Source organism: Furipterus horrens, unplaced genomic scaffold, assembly GCF_987537825.1.
Source record: "Furipterus horrens unplaced genomic scaffold, mFurHor1.1.pri manual_scaffold_3, whole genome shotgun sequence".
In the NCBI taxonomy this organism is placed as follows: domain Eukaryota; kingdom Metazoa; phylum Chordata; class Mammalia; order Chiroptera; family Furipteridae; genus Furipterus; species Furipterus horrens.
The window spans coordinates 80,422,663-80,446,436 of NW_028327173.1; the positions used below are offsets into that span (position 1 = coordinate 80,422,663).

The window sequence follows — 23,774 nt, forward strand, 5'->3', positions numbered from 1 at the left end:
GGAAAAGGTCCCAGTTCCCTCCTTTTTTCAGAGAGTAAAACCAAGTGGCTTACTTTGAGGCTGTGTTGCAAGTTTGTATCTCAGCTAGGGTTGCATCTGAAGTGTCCCAGTATTGGCTTCAACTTTATGGGGGACAAGGAGGAAGAGGGAAAAGGCTGTCCATGCCATGCTGCTGTGTCTCCTGGGGCAAGAGCAAAGCTATTGAATTTCTTTTTTACACAAAGGTACTGGAAAACAGTCTTTGGCGAGTGATCAATTTGCCTAATTGATTGTGAACTTCATTTGTTGCTCTAAAGAGTGATTTGGTGGTGCATTTACCTTTTTCTTTCTCTTCTGTTCTACTCCCATGCTAGGTTTTTCTCACTTCTCTGTGAAAGGAAGAAAGAATACGCCTGCCCAGAGCCCAGGAGCACTCCAGCTTCTTGTGGGAAGTGCCCATGGTGACGGAAGGCTGGGGCTCCCAGTGAGCAGCGCACAGTGAATGTTGTAAGTTAGCAAGGGCAGCGTCTGCCGCAGCTCGCCTTGCAAGGAGTTTTGAATCACGGGATGCCACTGAGCCAGGGCTGTGCAAGGGGGTGTTCATCTTAGCACTAGGTGATCGTTCAATTAATTTCTTTTTCCAGGGGAGAGGTTCTGTTTTTATTTGCTACGAACTTGCCTTTTTCTCAGCTTCTATGGGGTGTTTCTCATTTTCTCCTTCTGGAATACGAATGGAATACAGGGATTCTTTCATTATAGGAATGCCCTTTCTCCTGGTACAGTCAAATAGTATCAAGTTTACAGCATTCTCATGATCTTTTTAGATCATGGGTAGCGGGGTCACAGTCTCCAGGCTAAGAATTAGCGACCAGACTTACCACCAGCAGTTGTTTTTATTTATGTGAAGTTTTTCATTGGGATAGATTTCTCTGACTTTCAAAAACCTGAGGTATGCAAGTATAGTCAGTTGTTTTGGTTGCTCCTCGTATTCAAAATCGGCTGATTTACTGGTTTTTATGAGACTGCTGGGTTGGGATTTTGAAATTAGTCAAGTAGTTCCTGCAGGTCAGCTGCTGGTCACCTTCATGAGGCTCTTTAGGACCAAGTAGTTGAAGAGACAGTGCACAATGGGCTTTGAAGGGCTCATCTGCCACCACATGTGGGGGTTTGACGAGCTCTGCTTTCTGGAGACTTTATCTTATTGCCAGACTGTGTCACCAAAACAAGTTTAGAGGAGTTTGACCAGGAAAGACTACAGCTACCAGAAACCCAGGAAGGCCTAGGAACGTGTTACCTTCAAGTTTTAGAATTGAAGAGCCAACTTTGACTAGGGTACACACAGACACACACACACACATACACGCATGCACACTTACTGTATAGATACACACACACTTAATATATATTATATTTGTGTGTATAATGTGTACATAAATGCATATATTTGTGCATGTATATACACATATGTATATACGTATATACACACACACACGTGTGTGTGTGTGTATATATATATATATATATATATGTGCATCTATAAAAATAACTTTATATATTAAGTTTCAGCTTCTTAATAGCTCAAGTCGGGAACCTTTTCCAGGTGTTTACTGCCTATTTTTTCCAGTTTCATAAAAGATTTTGAAAAGCAAGGTACAGTAATATGAGGGCATCTATCGGGGAGAAAAATAACATTGAAAAGAAAAATTTCCACTAAATTTTTTTTAATTTCATGGTTTTCTAAATATTTGTATTAAAATATGCATATTTATCCATATAAATGGGTTAAATAATCATATTAAAATAAGTTTATTAAATTCAAAATCTCCCGGTACATTATAGTGAATGGACTATGAGAGGTGCTGATGTTTTAATGAGTTTCTGTTTTGTACATATGAGCACATTGGTTCTAGTGGAAAGTACACAACTCCTGGAGTTAATTGACCTGAATTCTATTACTGGTCCTCTTGTCAAGGACAAGTAAGTTCGAAATCTTGGGCAAGTCACTAACCCCCATGAAGTGTTATTTTGTGAGTCTATAGATTGCTTCATGCTACTTGCTTATTGATTAGGTGACATCTTGGTTTGGGGTATCTGTAAAGGGGAGAGCATCATGTGAGGCACGTTAATACTTAATAGAAAGTATCTCTTATTATGAAAATTTCTACCACTCTTAAGGAATAATTTTGGGCCCTGTTGGATTTGGGTGCTACAGTAGTAGTGTATTTTACTAGAAATTATTTTCTCAATCTGGTAGCTGTTAGAATGTACTCTGGTGATGTTCTTTCAAGCATTTTTATCCCAGGAAACAAGTGTCTTATGAAAAAGTGGTTTAGATTTCATATTACATTTAAATAAGCACTGCAGTTAATATACTATAATCAAGATAGCTTTTGTTTTGAACCTTGTGGGTTTTTATTTTTTTAACTATTGGTTTGAACTGATCATGTGATACTATGTCAAGCCTCAACCATTAAGTGAGGTTTTCAAAGAAGTTTCGAACATAAACTGTAAGATTATGGCCAACTTAAAGTCATTTTAAAATCCTTCTATAAATGAGATAGTTTGAGTGAGAGGAAGAAAATTCTAAATTCTAATGAACTCCTTTAGAACTAAGAACTTTATTTTCCAAATTGCATTTGCTTTGACAGTGGTGAGGGCAGGGGTGGGGGATGCCCCAGATTTCTTAGTAATTTAAAATTAGTAGCTTTTTAAAATCTTGATGCATTTTTACAACACTTGAGTTTATACTTACCCCTTACGTGGTTGCCCCAAGTCCTTTGCCATTATACTAGGGAAGGCAGGAGATTTTCAGAGAATGTATGCTTGCACATAGATGGGGTGTGATGGTGGGTATATGAATATTTGAGTAATAATCATAAAAGCCATTGAATTCGTGGTATCCGTTCTCAGCAGTCCTTGCAGACTGTTCCCCAAACTCATTACCTCTCCAGCAGGCCTCTTCTTGTCCCAATTTACCACCTCTCAGATCTGCCACCATCTTTCTGGCAGGTGGACTTTGTGCCTCAAAGTGTCTCGAACTGACTCAAAGATGTGGTAGCTTGTACAAGAAGGGAGACTGGGTTTTTATGCTTGGCGCTGCAGCTAACTGGTTAGCCTGGGGCCTCCCAAGTCATGAAGGCCCATATTATGATGAGACACGTGAGGAAGTTGAGTTAGAAGGACTCTGGTGATACTTCTGACTCCCAGTGGCTAATACTGCCTAACCTATCAGTCTTGGATGAGGCAGAATGGACCTTCATTTCCCCATTTGTCTTCTAAAAGTCAGTGATTTGACACAACATTAATTTACAACTGTTTTTAAAATGTTGACCACAGTGTTACAATTTTAAAAAATTATTTCTGTCACTGTCCTGATATCCTTTCCCCAGGACCCTCCTAGACACCATGTAACAGTTCAAAGGTGTTCATTTAAGTGCCAGGAATATAGTTTTAGTCATTTATATTTAAGATCCACACCCATTGGTCTTTCTGAAAATTAAATATGAGCTACTTTTGAAGTTAACTTTTTAAAAAGTGTCCACCTTCATACTGAAATATTGCTTATTATATAAGCAAGGAGGTAGTGATCCATATCTCTTTCCTAAGCTTCTCTGCTTCCTTAAATAGGACTTCTCAAGTTACCTTTTCAAAGTAGCCTTCCCTGACCTGTATAAAATAGTATCCACTCCATCCCTCTCTATCATTTAGTTTACTTTATTTTTTAAGCATCCGTCTCCTTAACTAGACTGTTAAGTTTCATGAAAGCACGTTTTTTTTGTTTTGTTTTGTTTTGTTTTCCTGGTGAATCTACAAGACCTAAAATGCAGTTTGGCTCACAGTGAGCACCCAGTAAATATTAGAGTGACTGTCTCAGGACAGAGCAGATATATGCCTGGGCTTCTTGTGTGTGGGCCTAAGCCATTAGTAAAAGAAACATCATGATGGAATTGGGTTGGGGGGATGGCATGGAGAGACTAGGCTATCTTCTTTAATCCTTAGAAGTAGATGCTGAATTTCTTTGATGTATTTAAGTAAATGCAGGAAAGGAAACAATTTATTTTAAAAAAGGTTTTCTAGAACTATCATTAGAGTTTGGGGATTTTCTTTTTTTTTTTTTAATTCTTCACTGTGTGTGTTTCCTCTGCTTTTCCATTTGAGTGGTTTGCTTTATCGCTTCTTTGTGAGCAGCCTGCCCCGGTGTTCTGGAGAAGGCGGTGGTTTTGGTGGTTTTGCCTCTTATAATCTCATTTTATGATCGTTTATGTTTACATTTATTCCCAAAGTGGGAACCAGGCTTGAGTGCTGAGTTTACCTAGAAACTCACTGTTTACTGGACAGCATCATTTTCATTTTGTTTACGATTGGGTGACACCCCACTGGGAATGAAATGGGGTGCCGTACCAGTTATGCTTCTCTGGTGTCTGCATGGTGGGGAGACGAAATTCACAAAAATGAGGGAGGCATCATTCTATGTTGCTGGTGCAGAGCACCGTAATAAAGATTTTTTGAAGTTTGTGTATGTATTGACCCCCTTCCTGAATAACTGCTTTGAGTGCAGGAGTCACATATTCCTAGGAAGAAATGGAAAGACTAAAATAAACAATACCTCTGTGCCTGTTTGCACAGTATTATGCTGTCTTCATAAGCTTTGAAAATTGGAAGCTGAATTTCTAGTCTCCAGAGTAAGAAAATTACACATACTCCCTCTAATAAGAGTGATTTGGGAATTTCTGTTATGTCTGTCAATTTGTACCTTTTAGATTTGCCAACGGTAATACCAAACTCTCTAGCACTATCACTAAAAAAAAAAAAAAGAAACAAAAAACTGAGATGGAAAAGGGGGTCAGGAGAAAAGGGGACATCTTACTGTTAGGTAAATGAAGAAAATAGTCTCATTTTGGGCTTGTAAATTGTCCTGCATTTTGTAAAGGCTCTGACTGAGCACATTGCATCCAAGTTCTCTGGGCCGTTCTTGTGTAGCCTCAGGTTCACTAGGGTTTTTTGATTCACCCCTTTCTTTCTGTTCCCCAGACTTCTTCCAAATGCTTCTTATTGATAGCCTCACTAATTCCAGCCATTGCCCCTTCTGTGGGGCCTTTGCATGAGCTGCTACTTCTGAGAGTTGATGTCAGAGCGACTTCCTGAGTCTGTTGGCAGAGTCGCACATCCCAGGCACACCCTTTCCCCTCGGGGTTCTCATCCCTTAATGCTCAGCCTCCTCCTCGCAGCATCTCAGGGAGGGGAAGGGAAACACACTCACACCGGGCAGTCGTGGAAGGAAAAATGTTCATGCATTTTCTACAGACTTGTGTTCTGTGGGAAAAAGAAAGCATCCACAGCCTGGTCAGAGTGCTTTCTAACTGAATGATGCTGAGGTAGGTTTTGTGTTCTACTTAAGATTAGAATTCACTGAAAAAAATCTATTTATTAAAAGAATGTGTGTGTCAAGGTGTGCCGAAGTCTGTTAAGGATGCAGTGATGAGTAATCTATGTGGACTATCCTCTGAGACTGCACTCTAACAGACCACTGTGGGAGGTTGTGAGTCAGGTGCTCCATATAGGATGGTGGACACAGTTCCTTAAGGATGATTTTGAGGGAAGGCTTCAAGGTGTGCTGAGCAGCTCTGTTCGGTCTTGAAGCAAAATTAGGATTTCAGCCCAATACATGTGCGTACTTTGAGATGGTGAAGGAGGGAGAAAAGATAAAATTAGCTTTTATTCAACTGCTTCTGCATCTGGACAGGTGAGAGCTGGAGTCAGAGACTTCTTTCCATTAGAAATGACCGCCGACAAAGACTTAGAATGGGGATTTGTAGCACCTGGGAACCATTCTCCTTTTGGGTTATTTTATACATTTATTTTCAAAAGCTGAAACAAGAACTTGGGCCAGCCCTGGCTGGTATAGCTCAGTGGATTGAGCGCTGGCCTGTGAACCAAAGGGTTGTCGGTTCGACTCCCTGTCAGGGCACATGCTGGGTTGCAGGCTGGCTCCCCGGTTGGGGGCACATGAGTGGCAGCCACACATTAATCTTTCTCTTTCTCTCTCTCTTTCTACTTCCTTCCTCTCTCTCTAAAAATAAAATCTTTTTTAAAAATGAACTTGGGCCACTTAAAGAAGTGATGCCTCTCAACACTATTAAGTAGAGTGTTTTCAACATGAACTACAAACAGAAACCACACGCAAAACTAAAAATGTATTTCTCAGGGGGCTCACTGTTCAAGATCCAGTATGGATGCAAGAAGGAGGCCAGGGATGGCTGGGCAGACAGTGCTGCTGACTCGGGAGGCAAGCTGTTTAGCCAATAAAAATTCTTTCAGATAGAGATCAAATAATTCCCACCCTTTTCGACACCTCAGAGGCTGGTTGACTCCATCATCTTTGTGAAAATATTATTGATGCGTGTCATTTCTCACAAAGTGTGTCATACCATAGGATTTGAATTATTTTCATTATTCTTTAAAAGATTGTTGTCTCTCTTTTGCTTTCTTACAGAAAGTGAGGCACAAATAGGAACTAAATAATATTGTTTTGTCATAAGTCAAAACAAAATCTGTTGGTTCTTACCAGCAAATAACTTGCTCCTTGTGACTAATGGGAAAAGACAAATAGAAAGATAAATTCATTTTTGTAATTCCTCCATTTTTTTTACTTTTATAAAATAATAAGTTTTTAATACCAGAAAATCATTTAACCACTCCCCCAAAATATATTTATATTAAATTTTAAATGACAGCTATGTAATAAATCATGTTAGGTGGAATCTTAAATTGAAAGAATCAATCTGTCTTGTATATGTCTTGAGGATTATGTTAACCTTTTGCAGATACCTGAGAAAGTATGTCACATGATTCAGAAAAAGTGATTTTCAAGAAGTATAAAGTGCTTTTTAGGAGAGATAATAAAATTAGCTATTTGTAACCTAGGTTGGAGGAAGTTAGTTTTTCAATGTCATTTTTTCTATTTCTGCTTTCGTTCTGAAACAGTTTCCTTAAGTAGAATCCCCCAAAATGAAAATACTAACAGAATGCAGATGGCAATCTCCTTCAGAGTCTTTTCTAAAACTCTGGCACGTTCTTGTTCTCATGCTCTTTGGGATCTTACCCTGTTCTTCCACCTCTAAATCCCACTTCTTTCCCAATAGCTTTATCACACAGCGACTTGTGACATCTCCCTTCCAACTGCAAGTGTCTGGCACTGGGACAGGACTCGGGCACAGTGGCAGCGGGATCCCTGCACAGAGACTGCGCTGGGTTATGTCTTTCATTCTGCACATAAGCCATCTTCATGGACATTGGGCCACTCCTGCTTTGTGAATCCTAGAAATGAAAACACGCTTGCTAAAATTGTTTTCTAAAATTTCCATTAGGGTACTCTTCATTTCATTTTGCTTTTTTCTTTCTTCTCAAACCTTTGTAGCTTTCATAGAACTGAAATATTGTAATTTCTCGAGGGCTAAAATCCAAGACTTGAACAAGTCAGTCTTAATGCCTGGGGCTCCTAGGAGTTGTTACCCATTATAAGCATTGTAAAACTCGCCCTGCAGAACAAAGAGAACTGGGCAGGGATTCTTCCCTTTCTCTACTATGGCAAGCCCTAGTTTTCCAGGCTCCTTTGCCTTTTGTTCTCCGAGAAAAGAGGGTATGAGATTAGGATGCTATTGTTCAGAAAGGGGACAGCTATTGCCCATACAAGCAGATTTTTCCCCTTCCCTTTGGCAACCTCAGTTGCTCTACCTGTTTCTGGCTCTCCTGCTTCTGCTATGAACAACTTCCCTTCCCCCACATTCAGAAGACTAATAAATTAAATGTACAAATGTGAACTGAGTCCTCCGCACCTACCAGCTCCATAATTCAGAATAGAGCCATTCAGCCTTTATCTTAAGCGCGTTCCTCGCCCCTTCTTTGTCACCAGCACATCAAGCACAAGTGTAGATTAAAGGATATAGTGTGGCAAGGTGAGAGCTACCCATGGGTAATGTTAGTCTGTCACTCCCCTTCAGCAGAACAGATTAGCTGCCAATCGGTATCTTGTTGCTGTCATTGGAGTTTGCAGTCTAGGTTCCCAGCTCTGCCGGTGATCTATTTCTGTGCCCCAGCAATGATGCCAGTTGTCCTAGCAACCTGCTGGCTGACACATCCCTAAAGACAACTGAGGAAGTGGCAGAGGAAGAGGGGGGCCTCCCGAGGGTCAGAAGAGAATTGGCAGTCACCTTGCTCGAAGAGGATTTTCCATTTCCTTCATCGGGCAGGCCTGCAGAGAGAGGATGTCAGTCACTATCATGGGAGTGTCACTTAACTAAGCATCATGGACCACATGGTCTTTCTGGTACAGATAGCATCCTATGGAGAATAGCAGACTGGTTAAAGGATAGTCCAGGCAGAATGTGGGGTCTGCCGGGCCAGGATGTTAGGTGATCTCAGAACAAAGGATGGTATCAGTTTTTCTGGTGAATTGAGTTGATGTTCCAGTTGTTTATCAGAACTGGCATTCAGAGTTGGGGATATGGGTTGATGTTTGGGAGGGATCAGAGGTCAAGAAGGAGAGGAGGAAGGGAAATGCCACTACATTGGATCTTGGCTCCTTTTGCTGTTGACAGGTCTGGCTGGAAATCAGTCCAGTGTAACTTGAGCTTTCTTACTGGGCTCCAGTAATTTATCCACGTACCCGGCATTGCAGAGGAACACTATTGGCTTTGTCCTCTTCTTTGTAATTACTCTCCTCCTCCTTTTATGTCAGACTGAATTGGGACAAAATGACCTTTCCCCTTTTCTCTGATTTGGATCCAAAAGAACATAGAAGTCCTAAGGATTATATCTTAAAGTCCTGACTAAGTCTAAAATTGGGCAGTTACTTGACACTGGATGTCTCGGGGACTTTATTCCATAGCCACTTTTCTGTGGAAGTCCCTAGCTAGTGACTTCAGCTGACATTTTCTTCTAGGAGTATTTCTGTCTGCGTTGGCATGGTGCTGGCAGAGCACTTTTCATAAAGAAAGAACCAGGGGAGGATCTACTTGCAAACTTTGTTGGGAGGCAGAGAGTAAGGGGGTCTGATGACTGGAATGTCCCCAGAACATTCGAAACCCACAAAAGGCATAAAATGTTACTAGTACCTTCAGTTTCATTACTAAAAGGACTTTTGTGCTCTCAGAGACCTATTAACTGTTTGCTCCAATGAATGACCGTACTTAGCTGAGATAATCACATGTAACTGTGCCTTCATGATGGAGAATCCAGCTAGGATGTAACTGAACATTTCTAGCACACTTTATATACTCAACAAATATCAGCTTCCTCCTCCATACCTGAATAAGGATAGATACTGAAGATCTGGGACTAGAATTAAGGGAAATGATATTTGCACAAGGTAGTTTTTTTATACTTTCAGAGAAATCTGTGTTTTTAAGTTGCTTCTTAACAAATTGAATTTTAAAAATCAGTTTTGTATGACATGTGTGTGGGGTGCCCAACGGGTCATTATTTTAAGTTGTTAAAATGGATTAAATTTTAGCAGACATGGTGAGTTCCTAGAACAATAAATATCTATTAGGTACATGTTGATATTGTAGAGAAGTAGAGTTGTTTTTTAAAGATCATTATGTAACTCTTAATTCAATATGTCATGGTAAATATGCATCATTCCTCATGGTGCCCAGGCAATGAAGACAGTTCTCTCATATTGATATGAATAATAAATACAACTAATGTGAATTAGATTGGAGTTGGAAGTTTAAAATTCTTCTCTAGATTTGATAGTTTCTTTTTTAAAAGAAACTTGATAAAGCAGATGTCAACCAAGTAGGTCTCATGAACTTCATGCTTCATACTCTTCTTTCCACAATCTATCTAGATATATAGTAATTGGAAGCACACCTAGAATAGAAAGAACCTATTCTTTCTCCCTCTTGAATTTGTTACAGTCAGTCACAGAGGTTAAGTGTGAATCTAAATATTAATAACTTAGGAGATGATGGAGAGAACTTGGGCTTGGTCCAGTATCAGAGCTTCAGGCTAAGAATGGGCATCTGGGTTCTCATCCTGTTCCTGCCCCTCTGAAGCCATTGGCAAGCTATTTACTTTCTCTGTGCCTTTACTTCTTTATCTTCCAAAGGAGGATAGTTATTACTTTCACATAAGAGCCTCAGATTTAAATATACAGGGTGAGGCAAAAGTAGGTTTACAGTTGTTCATATGGAAAATAATACAGTAAGTAATAAATAATAATACAAGAATAAACCCTGTGGGGGTGGGTTGGGTGGGGGAGAGAAATTGGGGGAAAAGGGGACAACTGTAATTGAAAAACCAAAATAAAAAAATTAAAAAATAAATAAATAAATAAATAAATAAAATAAAATAAAAAGAATAAACCCTGTGTTTTGTGAGCTCACAACTGTAAACGGACTTTTACTCCACCCTGTATTAGTCCAGATAGGAGGCTTTTAGAATCATATCTGGGTTCAAATCTCAGCCCTGCCACTCATTAACTGTATGTATGTCCTTGGGGAACTTGCCCAACTTCTCTGAGTCTTATTTACCTCATCTTTGAAATAGGGCTGTCCATACCTACCCTGAAGGATTGTTGAGAGAATTAAATAAGATGTGTGTTAAATTTCAGCCTAGTGATTTCTCTCTAGTAACTGTGGCAGCTATAATGGTGTTAGGATGAGACATTTCACAAAACAAAATTTATCGTGATGTGTTGCTGAAATCAACAGGTGAGCAATTGTACCTCGCTAATCTCTTTGTAGAGACATTTTTTTCTGTAATGTGAATTGTCATTAACTGTCAATTACAACTTGCTAATCTCTTTGTAGAGACATTTCTTCTGTAATATGAATTGTCATCAACTGTCAAGTCATTGCATTGACAGTGAAGTCAGTTATGTGTTGTTAAAGCCATCTGCTTCTCTAACATACATGGTAGAGTAATTATGATGGGGAAGGTGAAACATTGTCAGAATTATCCATGTGCATATGCTGAGGGTCTTGGAATTTTAGGTGAATTTCTTCATATTAGTCAAACTGAAAGGCATAGTGAGTTTGGAAGATATGATATAGACTCATCTATAAAAAGAATAGGGAGATTCCCAAGGGCTATTGATATGAGTGAAACTAAAAAAGAGAAACATTAAAATATATTTTGATGTAGTTAACCTGTCTAGGTGGTGATAGGTAAAAACGATCTAGTCTTAATTCCTTGAAATTAAGGATAGAAAAATCTGGGGGGATATATATATATTTCATTCCTGTATCTTCTTTTGGCAAATATTTACTGAGTGTGCACTGTAAGTAAGGCACCCACAACAGTTAGAGGACCTTTCAGTCTCTGGAGAAAAAGATGAGGAAATAGGCAACTGCTTCACACTGTGGCCAGTGCTTTTTCAGTGGAACCCATGGGAAGCCCTGGATGCCAACAGTGTGGCATCTTCTGGGGTCAGGGAAGTCTTCATCCTGAGACTGGGAGCTTTTACCTGGAAAATACAGTGAGCGTATCAGTTGACGTATGCTGCATAACAAGCAACCCCAACATTTAGTGTCTTCAAATAACCAACATAAATAACAAACATATTGTTTCTTGTGATTGTGTGGGTTAGCTGGGCTACTCTAGTCTGGCCAGCATGGCTAGACTGACTGGTCTGTGGCCTCACTCACATGTCAAGCTGTGGCGAGGCTGCCTGGCCGCAGGGAGAAGGGAGCTTCAGCTGGGACAGCTTGTCGCTGCTTCATGTGGTGTCTCATCCTCCAGTAGGCCAGTCTGAGCTCCTTCATATTGCAACCTCAGGCTTCCCAAGGGCAGCAGGAGAGGACAAACCAGCACACAAGGCGCCTGTTAATTTTGCTTTGGCCAACGCAAGTCACAGTTTCAAGGGATGGGGGAAACACCAGCTTTAGTTACTTGGAGGACAGTATGTGCTGAGCTCAGAGGTAGGAGAGAACACGGCATGTTGGAAAACCACACGCAGTCCAGAGTGGCCAGAGAACAGGGAAGAAGTGCCAAGGAAGGGCCAGATCCTGAAGCGTCTTCTCAGCAAACTCTGCTGAGGAGTTGGGAGTTTTACCTTGCAGACGCGAGAAAAATCATTGGCAGATCTTAAGATATGGACATGATCAATAAGATACTTAGAAACTTGGTTAGGTGGCTAAAGCCTAAAAACATGTGTTAGCCTAGACAATTCAGGGTGTTTCCAAAGAGACATCCCAGGAAAGTACTGCAGCTGAGAGGTGGTTCAAAGTCAACATGTGCTTTCTAAACAGTGGGCAGAAAAGAGTGTGGAGCAGAGACAGAGGCTCAGGGCATGAGCGCTGTCCATGTGGAACCGGGTGGGAGGTGCTGAGGCCTCAGGACACGTTGAGAGAGCTGGATCTTGCCAAGCAGTTTATCACAGGATCCTGCCAGACTCCAGTGTCCTGGGGGTTTGAATAAATCCTGCTGATGAGCTGGTTGAAAAATGGCCTCTGAACGGGTATTCTCCTGGTTGGTAATATTGTCATGTAACCCCAGCTGAGTCTCCTCTCTTCCCTTATGACCCAGATTAGACAGTGTGTTCCGGAGCCCTTGGGCTCCCTAACAGATCCTCTCTACCCTCGGGTGAGTTAGTGCTCGCCCACTAATTTCAAGAACTGACCTTTCAACTGGGCTATTGAGTATAACTCTTTAAAAATGCTAAAATAGAAATGACATTCATTTCACTAAATTCAAGGCACCGAGAGTGAGAACTTGTGGTTTCCACCGGTACGTTTGGGAGCCAGTCTGTTGTCACTGAAACTGCATATCGAGTGGGAGTAGCAGGGTACTTTTCAGGCCTTGAGGTCATAACTCAGATGCTGAAGTTCTCTTTTATAGATAAAAAACGGGGCAGGAGGCACCTGAATGTGCATTAAGCAGATAATAATTTGCCGTGTTTTCTGACTTTTCAGTTTAAAAGAAATACAGAAGAATGTAGACAGGGCGGTGCAGGCTGCTGAGGATGGCCTGTGGCTTCTGCTCCCTTTGCCTTGAGGGACACCTTCCTTATCAGTATAATTGGGAATATGTAGAAATTGAGAGGAGGGGGAAGGCAAGGAGGAGAACAAAACCCCCGGAACATATTCCCTGGAGGCAGGTAGGCCACTGTTGTAGCTCAGGGTCCTAACATTTTCTCCCCCTCGAGAGTTTTAACTGCCTTTTACAAATCTGGTTCTTGTGAGGTGGACACTTGGCCGTATTAGCGCTTCACTTTCTGCTCGCAGATAAGAGTGCTATGTCAGCATGGAATTCAGTCGGAGGTGCCACTCTGCATGTCTGGGGCTGGTGGCATAGCACCTGTGCACTCCAGGTGTTATCACCAGGCACCATTGCCTGAGTGAGCTACATTTTCAAAGACAGGAGAGGGTTTGAGAAAGAAACCCCAGTGGTGAGTCAGAGGCTAAAGGCATTTGTTTGCTGCTGAGCAACAGCAGGCATTTTAGTCTTTCTTATCAGAGTCTTAGTTAACAATTATGTGGAAGACTGATAAAAAAATGTGTGATAGGGGACCTCATAATTTAAAGGGCCCAAGTCTGGCAAGCTTCATTATCATGTGAAATGGAAATGAAAACATGGCATGTTTTGAAATTCCCGATCCTGCTTATTTGCTTTAATAGCAGATCATTGCATAAACACTGACTCACTGCCTTTGATACTAAAAGGAAGACATGGTCTGCTGTGCTCAGTTTGGTCTAGCTTTCTGCTCGAAGTCTAGAACAAGTGCCAGGAGATGGAGAGAGCCAGTGGTATAGGTGACTGAAGGGATGTCTTAACTGCCATGGATTTCTTTTTTGTTTGTTTGTAGAAACCCATGACCTTACAGGTAGTTTTACATGAAATATTAATCAAAATAATAGATTTCTTTATAAATACTTATTCAATCTATACTAGAATATATAAGGTATAGAGGAAGAAAGCAGAATCTTATTTTTAGAAGTGGGGTGAAGATGCAGGTGTGTTTATTTGGCCACCTGTGTACTATATCACTAGGTTTTGTCAGCTGATTTTCTTACCCATGTGTTTTCTGTGGTACCTTGAGCAATGGAACCATGCTAATAATCCCCAAGGGACATGGGTCACAATTAAAGTCAACATTATGATCAAAACCACCTGCTGTTATTTGCTTTTTTAGAAATTTCAAAGATATAGTGAACTCTGCCTCCTTGATTAATATATAGAGGCAGTGACTGTAATCTAAGATGGTGTGGTGACTGGTGAAGTAATATCTATGAAGTATTCTGAGCATCTTATAAAGAAAGATAGGCTATCCTAAGTCAGAACATTGTTGCTCTCCCACTTTTCTTTTACGTACACACACACACACACACACACACACACACACACACACATATGCCTGGCATGCTCTACTGAAAGCAGCCCAGCCAGACAGCACAGTGGCCTTGCACACAGCTGGCTTTCCAGTCTTAGTCTCTGATAAGGACATAGATCATAGCTGCGGCTATAATTTTCACTTATCTTAACAAGAACAGCCCCCTGATTCAGTCTGTCTTATCTATCACATCATTCACAGATCTGGACTCTTCAAACCTAACCTACTCATGGTAGCAAGCAAGAAGTGCAGCGCTCCAAGGCATGTATATCTACTTATTCATCTCAATCTTAAATTTACAAACAAGATTCAGTTTATGAGACTCAAAACTCAGATTTGTTTCCACGATTAAATATGTAGCCATCATTGAACATTGCTTAGTAGAAGCCACATTTATCTTCTGATAAACCTCTCTTCAAGTTTTGTGGTGTGAATTTTTTCCTATTGCTGGGATTCTTTCACATGGAAGGGAGAGTGTCAGAATGAGAAAGCTTAGCAAAGCTGTTATGAAAACTTGTGGTAAAAGGTTATCTGTAGCATAGGAAATTTTTCCAAGTGGGCACAGTTTGATTTCAACAGCTCTGCCTGTCCCTTAGGTGTCTTGTCTCCCCCTGTTCCCTTTCGAATCTAATCTTTCCCCTCTCCCAGTGCTTCACATCACTTCGTGTGCCTTTGTTGACCTGTAGAGAAACCCAGTTTGATAAAGACACGTTAAGCTGATGGAGACCTTGGCCTGGGTAATTGCATTTTACAAGGGCTCAGGGACCCAAGGATTGGATTTTTTTTAATGGTGTAATTTCAGTTGATCCTTGGCAGAGATCAAATATATTAGGAACCAAGCAGCTGACCACATAATCAATGAACACTACCCATCCTGCCTTATATCCAATAATGTTCCATATAAAATAACTGTTAATCTTAATAATAATCTAATTTTGTATCTATAAAGGATATATATACAAGTGACTGTAAATTATTTATTTAAAAATGTGTACTTATTCTTACATTTTAAAACTTCAGACACCTTCAAAATACTCTCCATTTGATACAATACACCTATCAAGACATTATTTCGACTGCTCAAAACAGTTTTTGAACTCGTCAGTTTTGATGCCTTTGTGCTTCTGCCATTTTTTGTTTCCCCTCTTCCACATCAGCAAAATGTTTCCCTTTGAGGGTGTTTTTCATCCGGGGAAACAAAGAAAAAGTGGGTCAGGTGAGATCAGGTGAAAAGGGAGGGTGGGGCATTGGGGTCATACTCTTTTTTTTGTCAAAAACTGCAGAACACCCAGTGTGATGTGGGCAGGTGCACTCGGAAATCACCCTTCATGAAATGGGCAAACACATTGAAAGAGTCTTCAAAAAAATGTTGCTGAAGCCAAACGCAGCCTCTCACACCAATGCCAGTTGGTACACTGATACAGATGGGTTCCTAGAACACTCCATAGCAGGGAAAGCCTGTACTATAAGGGGCCCTCCCTCCAGAAAATAATTCTGGTTTCTTAATGGTCTCCTCCATCATAAACTTCAAAGATATGGTATACTTTACCAACTTGATCTTTTCTAATCTTTAACATTGTGATAAAATACATATAAAGTGATATTTTTCATTTAATGATTTTTAAGTTCAGTATACAATACTGTACTCAAGTACAGTTCCATAGTATTAAGTGCATTGACACTGCTGTGAAACCATTACCACCATCCATCTCCAGAATGGTTTTTCATCTTCTGGACTGAAACTCTGTACCCATCAAACACTAACTCCCCATCCCCCCTTCTCCCAAGTCCTGGTCAGCACCATTCTACTTTCTGTCTGAATTTGACTACTCTAAGGATTGCATATAAGTGGAATCATACAGTATTTGTCTTTTTGTGACTAGTTTACTTTATTTAATATAAGGTCCTCAAAGTATATCCATGTTGTTGTATGTGTCAGAAGTTCCTTCCTTTTAAAGGCTGAATTATATTCCATTGTATGGACATACTTAATTTTGTTTATTCATTCATTTATCAGGGAGCACTTGGGTTGCTTCCACTTCTTTGCTATTGTGAGTAATGCTGCATTGAACATGTGTGTGCAAATACCTGTTCTACGATCCTTCATGAACTTTCTTTTCTGTCCTTCCTAGATACAGTTGTTTGAGGAAGACATGTACCCACCTTCTTCGAGCCTTTTTTGTGATAAAACTAGGCAGACTTTGTGCCCAGTAATATTATTTGAAGCATCTTCTCTGCCAATCTCTCATATAGTACGTGAAATTTGCTAATAGTAGTTCAGTCCTCAAATATTGAGCAGAAAAACTTCCCCTTGTTTTCTATCAAAACACAAATGATTTTGGGACAGAAGCCATAGATGAGATATTAGCTCCTTACTGTGAGTTAGTTTAATGAGATCCAATCTTAGAAGTTTTTCTGACCCTCCTCCCAGTTCTTCAAGTTTGCTCCTTTTTATATCTGTTCCTTATTCATAGCCTTGCATTATTTCTGTATTAAAAATACTTATTTATGTTTGCTTCTCTTGATAGAACAGAAGCTTCTTTTTTTTTCCCAGCTTTTCTTTATTGATTATATTGTTACAATAGTTCCAATTTTCTCCCCTTTACTCCCCTCCACCCAGTATCTCCCTCCCCCAGCAATCCCCCCCCCCCAAGTCCATACCCATGGTTCGTAAAAAATAACTATCCCTCCCTCTCAGGTATTAAGATCCTTTGTAATCTTGTAAAGGACAATGGGCGAAGGTCTCAAGCTCCTCTAGCTGCTTCAAGCTGGACATGGTCGTTGTCCTACCTACCCTTGGGTCCAGAAATCCCTAATAATAGTGGGGGTGTGGAGGGGAGGGTGGCCTTCCCACATGGGGAAGGATCGTGCAAACTCCAGGTCAGTTGGCTGTCTCCGGACAACGGCGTACTTGGTTTAGCAGGCTGGTGTCCTTGTTGTGTTCGGTCAAGTTGTGATGTAGCGGCCTTTTCTGTCTCTCCGTGGTTATAAGACCGAACAGAAGCTTCTTAAGGAGAGGATTCTTGTATAATTTCTGTTGGTTTTGCAGACCCTAGTAAAATATCATATACAGACAACTCTAAATAAACCATTGGTTGGTTGGTTGGTTGATTGATTGATTCATTCATTCATTCATCAGGCATTTAACGAGTGCCCATTCGGTCTGCATGTGAATCTTAACTTACAGTTCTTCCTTTTGGTAAGTTTAGGTGGCCAAAGAGCAACATTGTCCATTGTAGAGTTTGGGAAGATTGCAGAAAAACTTCAAACTTTGTCCACATGGGTGGATCAACCTCTCAAATAGTTTCCTGTCATAAATCCACCGTTTTTTTTTTCCTGCCACTGTTCAGCAGAAGTATCAATCTAAGTAAGTTTATATTCTTCTGCTCAAAAGTAAGACGATGAGATGGCCCTTTCTGTCTCTATCTTCTAGAGGTGATTTCTAAAGTACTGTTTTTCCCCCTTGCTGCTGAGGAACGAGTCAGTGAACATTCTTAAGCAGCACTGAGAACTTCTCGTTGCTCTAAATCTCAGTATTTCCAATCTCAGGTGTGTACATTTTGTAAATGCAGGCGTTCACTTTGCACATTGATAGCAGCAATCCCCTTAGAGTGGGACTGAGCTTGATTCCTTAGGTTCATATGCCCGGCCCTGATTTGTACCTGTGAACCTCGGTGCGTGTACCAGCAGCTTCTAGCCCACAGGTACCGCACACTGGCTCACTGGTTTCAGTCACCCGTTTCTTAATCCACAGCAACTTGGAAACAGAAGTTACTCCGGAAACAATGTCATGCTAATTCCCTCTACATAAGGTAGTGGGTATTACTTTATATAAAAATGAATTTATTAGTCTTAAACTAAATTATTACCTAGGCTCTAGTTCAGAGTTTATTAGTTCTCAATAATGTTATTATCAAGACTAATAGGAGACAAATTATGATGATTTATATTATTGTCACTGTTATTCTATGGTTATCACTGCAATTCCCTAATTGGTAGGTAAGCAGTTAAAATATTCAGTGGTCACTAGACTGAAACAGAAATTGAATGTCTTTACGACGAGCCTATCCTTGTTTTATAAGGAACAAGAAACTCATGAATAAATGGAATCTTCAGATGATTTTTCAGTCTTCTTTTAAGCAAGTTCAGCTCTTAGCTTACTCAACTTTTGGACACAGTTATTAGCAGGTAATAAAATTCAAAGGCAACTGTTAAAACATTTGCTTTCTGACTTTCTCATACTCCTACTTCAATGCAATAGAAATGAAAGGCACAAGAAAGATAATAGCAATATGCCTAAACAATGAACTACAGTAAATAGCTGTCATGAATTTATGCCCATAGGAAGAGAAAATTCCAAACAGATGGCTTTGATGAAAGGTACTTTACTTTACAGATTTCAAGATGACATTGTTAGTGTAGGGAAGATGATAGATATAATCTACCTTTAAAAGCACTGCCCCCTGGTGCCTGTTTTTCTCTTTTGCCCCTTCCCACCCCAAGGGCCATCACCACCACTTCCTCCTCTCTGTGGAAAGCAATAGTTTTAATGGATAAAAACAAACATTAAAATCTGTCATTGGTGATTGGACTATGCATCCCTTTGGTTGTAGAGTAACTGTGATTCATGCTAATTTCTGGTCACACTGCTACATTATCTTCATAAATAATTTGCATCGTGGGGTGTTTCTTCATATCTTTTACATTTTAATGTTATTTTTAGCTGGGATGCTTTTTTGCTATAACAATTTTTAAAATAGACAAATCAAGAAACGTCCTCCAGAGTCAGAGAAACAAGTGCTAGGCTATGTGTGGGTCTGTCCCCTCTCTTCCCAAGGCATTTTCCTTTGCTGCTTTTACCATTATTTATTTAATTTTGGGGGTCATTTTAGTTCTTTGGAATCCCCATTTCTTTTTACCCTTCTGCATCAGTATGTGTCTGTTGAAGTCATCTATGCGATGAGAAGCGGCACCACCCTCATCTAAAGCGAGCATTGGCTCTTGTGTAAGACACTGGCTCTTCTGTGCTTCACAAGGAGAACATTATTGGAAACCTGAATTATGAGATGGAAAGAGGGTTAACTCTTCCATTCAAAAATGTTAGTCTACTACAAGTAATCTCTGCCTTGGCTTGAAGAAGAGTTAGGAAAATACAGAGTACAGTAGTAGGAATATAAAAAGCCTGCCAAGTTGTTGCTTCTGCCCAGAGGTATTCACCATTGTTAGCATTTGAGTGTGTTTTCTTCCAGAATATTTTCTGTGCATACGTGTGTAAATAAATACATGTAGCTTTATGCAAATAGAATTGTAATTGGTATACTTTTCTGAACCTTCTTTTCTCACTTTGCAATATATTGTGAGAACATCTTTCCTTGTTAATAAATACAGATCCTTAAAATGTTTTTTGGTTACTGAGTTTCCCAGTCCGTGTAAGTAACAGTGAAACTTCTCTGCCTCCAACTGTACGTGCCTGCTGTCTTCCCCTCTCTTTTTCTTCTCTGCTGGTGTCCCTTGCAGAACTCTTGCTCTGCTCCTAACTATAGTCAGGTGAGAAACTTGAATGAGAAGACATGTAGGACCTCTGCCTGACAGAGAGTTACATTCTGGGGTTTCTGCCTCATAGTCAGGGCTTTTGAGAAATTATTATTCTTGCATCTTGGATTCCTTAACACAGTTCTCACCATGTCTCTTCCTGGAAATGTTAGTCTTCCTCAGATTCCTAGTGCCTCCCCTTTACCTCCCTCAGAGCTGATGACTCATAACCTCACCCGCAGTGGGGTCCCTGTCTGTCTCCCATGTCTCTGGTGTGGCCTGGACCTAGCCGAGACTTTTCTTTGCACATCATTTGATTCCATCATGTCCCTCCCCAGCTTCTGGAGCGACCTCACTCACTTTTCAGATGACATGTTAAACTCCTAATCACAGTGCAGGACCTCCACCCCTCACCACCCCATGGCCTTTGTCTTGCATGGGAGCCCAGCACTCTGCGGGCTACCCTTCCCGGGGCCTCCTGCTGCTAAAGCTTGCCCAGGCCACCGTCTCCAGGTGAAACACTGCGTCCTCGCAGGTCTCGACCCACAAACCAGTCACTCCTAGTCTTTTAAACTCTGGCTGGGAGTCACTTTGATGACACTTTTTTCCTGATTAAGTCCACTTGGCTCTAGCCAATATCTGGAAAGACATTAGAGGGAAACCTTAAACAGCTGACAGTGCAGCTTTTGTAACTAACAGGCTTTGATTTTTTTTAGAGCAGTTTTAGGTTCACAGAAAAATTGATTGGAAAGTACAGAGAGTTCCCACATTCCCTGCCTCCGTCCCTCCCCAACACAGTGTCCTCTGTTATTAACGTCTTGCATTAGAGGGGTACATTTATTGTAATTGATGAACTAATATTGATAGACTGTTATTAAGTAAAGTTTATAGTTTACAGCAGGGTTCATTCTTTCTGGTGTCCATTCTATGGGTTTTGACAAATGTATAATGAGATGTGTTCAGCATTACAGAACCATACAGAATAGTTTTACTGCCTTGAAAATCTTCTGTGCTCCATCTACTCAGTCCTCCCTTCCAAACCCAAATCCCAGGTCTTTGTATTGTCACCATAGTTTTGCCTTTTCCAGAGTGTCATATAGTTGGATTCATACAGTATGTAGCCTTCTTATATTGACTTCTTTCACTTAGTCATACACTTTTAAAGATCTTCCATGTCTTTTCATGGCTTGATAGTTCCTTTTTTAAAAGGTTTTATTTATTTTTAGAGAGAGGGTAAGGGACGGAGAAAGAGAGGACAAGAAGCATCGATATGAGAGGGAAACATCCATCAGCTGCCTCGCATACATGCCCTGACTGGGGAATGAACCGCAACCTAGATATGTGCCCCGACTGGGGTTTGAACCCACTTTGAGGGATGACGCCCAACCAACTGAACCACACCGGTCAGGGCTTGATAGTTCCTTTTTTCTTTTTTAAACACTAAATATAATATTCCATTGCATAGATGTACTATAATTTATTTATCTATTCATCTACTGAACAGCATCTTAGTTGCTTCCAAGTTTTGTCAATTATAAATGAAACTACTATAAATATCCATGTGTAGGTTTTTATGTGAGCTTGTTTTTACCGCCTTTGGATAAATTCCAAGAAGTGTGCTTGCTGGCTCATAGGGTAAGCGTTTGTTTCATTTTGTACGTAACTACCGAACTGTCCTCCGAAGTGGCGGTGCCATTTTGCATTCCTACCGGCGGTTAACGAGAGCCCTGCTGCTCACACGCTCACCAGCACTTGGTGTCGTCGTTGTTCTGGATTTTGGCCATTCTGGTGGTGTGTGGTGGTATCCCATTGTTCCTATTCAAAATTTCTTAACAACATATGATGTGGAGCATCTTTTCATATACTTGTTTGCCATCCATAGATCTTCTTTAGGGAGTTGTCTATTCAGGTCTTTTGCCCATTATTAAACCGGATCATTTGTTTTCTAATGGCACAGTTTTCCTACAGCTCTGTTGTTGCTGATACTTCTGTTTTACATCATATTGGCTCTCACTGCTCTGTTAGGTTGTGTACCACTGGAAGGTATGCTTTCCTTCTGGGGTAACCTGTCTGCCCTGGTATTACTATCTACGTCAGTTGTGCCACTAGAGAGATGGGGGAAAGAGGGAGGTACCAGCACATGGAGTGGAGAAAACAGTGATTTAGAATTCAGAAGAATTCAGTTTGTTGTCAGCTCTCTGAGAGCAGAGATTATGTCACTTCTCTATCGTCACACCTAACATGGTGCTTGGTACATAGTAAGTGATTAATAAATATTAATCAATTTAATTCCCCAACTTACCTGAATAATAAATTCATCGAGCATATTACTTTATTTTCTTTGTTCCTACATTTCCAGAGTTGGAAACAGATTGTATTTCTATATGACAGATATAAATGTATATGTAGATAACAGGGCCCTTGTGTCCTCAAGTGGCAAAACCCATGCCCAGTCGATAGCATGATATTAGGTACCAAGTAGGGCACTCATTTAGTTCCTCGTACCTTCTCTCATTGGGGTTATTTTAAGTATAGATGACGTTGATAATGATACCAGTGATGATGATAGAAATAATATAATAAATACACTGATGTAATCCTCAGAGCTGTTCTTAGACAAGTATTTCTTTTTAACCCCATTTTAATACATGATGAAAGTGATGATTGTGAAAATTAAATGATTGTATAAGATTGCGCAAATAGTATGACATAAACAGAACCTGAACCCAGATATTTTAATTTTTTAACCTCAAATCTCAAGGATTTTCATCTATACCAAACATAATAAAGTTTAATCTAGATTCACTTTAAAGACTAAGCCTCTTTCAATTAACATGTTATTTGATGCAAATGATGACGATAAAATAAATGTAAGCATGCGTAAACTAGGTAAACATTCCTACACCTTTTAAAAATGTATATAGCCAGATAAAAGTAGGTTTAAGCTAAGTACAAGCGAGAATCTTTAAATTCTAAATCTGGAGGTTTGGGATTAGTAGTGGAGTTTTAATATGAATTAATTGCTTGTAACATTTTGAAAGATACAATTATAAAAATATAAACCAACACACCATTATAAAACTTGGTGAGGTGAAATGTGATTAGCTGCTGCACTATGAGAACAGGACGGATATGAAGAGACAGGTTTATATAGATACTTTAAGTGTATTTGATGCCATTCTTTTGACCAAAAAAAATGGGAGAAAAAAGGGAGAAAAAGAAATCAGCAGTATTTCTTCCTAATTTTACTCTCTTATTTGAACAGTCAGCCAGTTGGTCTACTCTGGTTTTGAGTCATAAAAGAGTTTTGAGAAACTCCTCCTGGTTTTCTTGAAAAAAATATTTAATTTTTCCTCTGAAAACTCAGACACAATCGTTGAGACGTGACATGGATACCGCTAAATTTTCTTGTTTTTGTCAGCTGAATTTAATTTTCTACTAGCTACAAAATCTGGAAGGTTTATTTTCTCAAAAGGTACAATTCACTAGCAGTTATGGACATTAAATATTCATCCCTACATTTGTTTATTCTCCAAATATGTGTTGACTGCCAGCAACAGGCCCTGCACTGGGAGAAGAAAACATAATCCTTGTCTTCAAAAAGCTCACAGTCTTAACTCCAGTGCTTGGCTCAGCAAACATCTTCTTTCTGTTTCACTAAATTCAAAACTTTCTCTGTGGATGCAATTGAATATTGGTTGAAGAATTCTCCTTGCTTGTAGTAAGATCCATCTTGCTCATTGGCCAGGTTATAAGCTCATGAGTTGTAGAAAAAAGGAAAGAGAATTTGAGTGACTTGATGTCTGGTTTCCGAGGCAGAGAGGACTGTTCTCTGTGTGTGCTCACGGTGTTCTCTATACGCAGGGGAAACATATCTTCAGCATTTTAGAAGAACAAAGAAAACAAGACTAAAGATAGAACACAGGGT

At 40.1% G+C, this 23,774-nt stretch overlaps 1 protein-coding gene across 3 annotated transcripts in view; it reads left to right on the forward strand.

Moving 5' to 3' along the window:
- The window catches only part of ATXN1 (ataxin 1), a 380,795-nt gene that overhangs the window by 229,949 nt on the left and 127,072 nt on the right, over positions 1–23,774 (forward strand). For all 3 annotated transcript variants that reach the window (XM_090269787.1, XM_090269788.1, XM_090269789.1), the window contains one exon: positions 354–486. The gene's annotated coding sequence lies outside the window, so the exon portion shown is untranslated. The remainder of the gene's footprint in view (positions 1–353; positions 487–23,774) is intronic.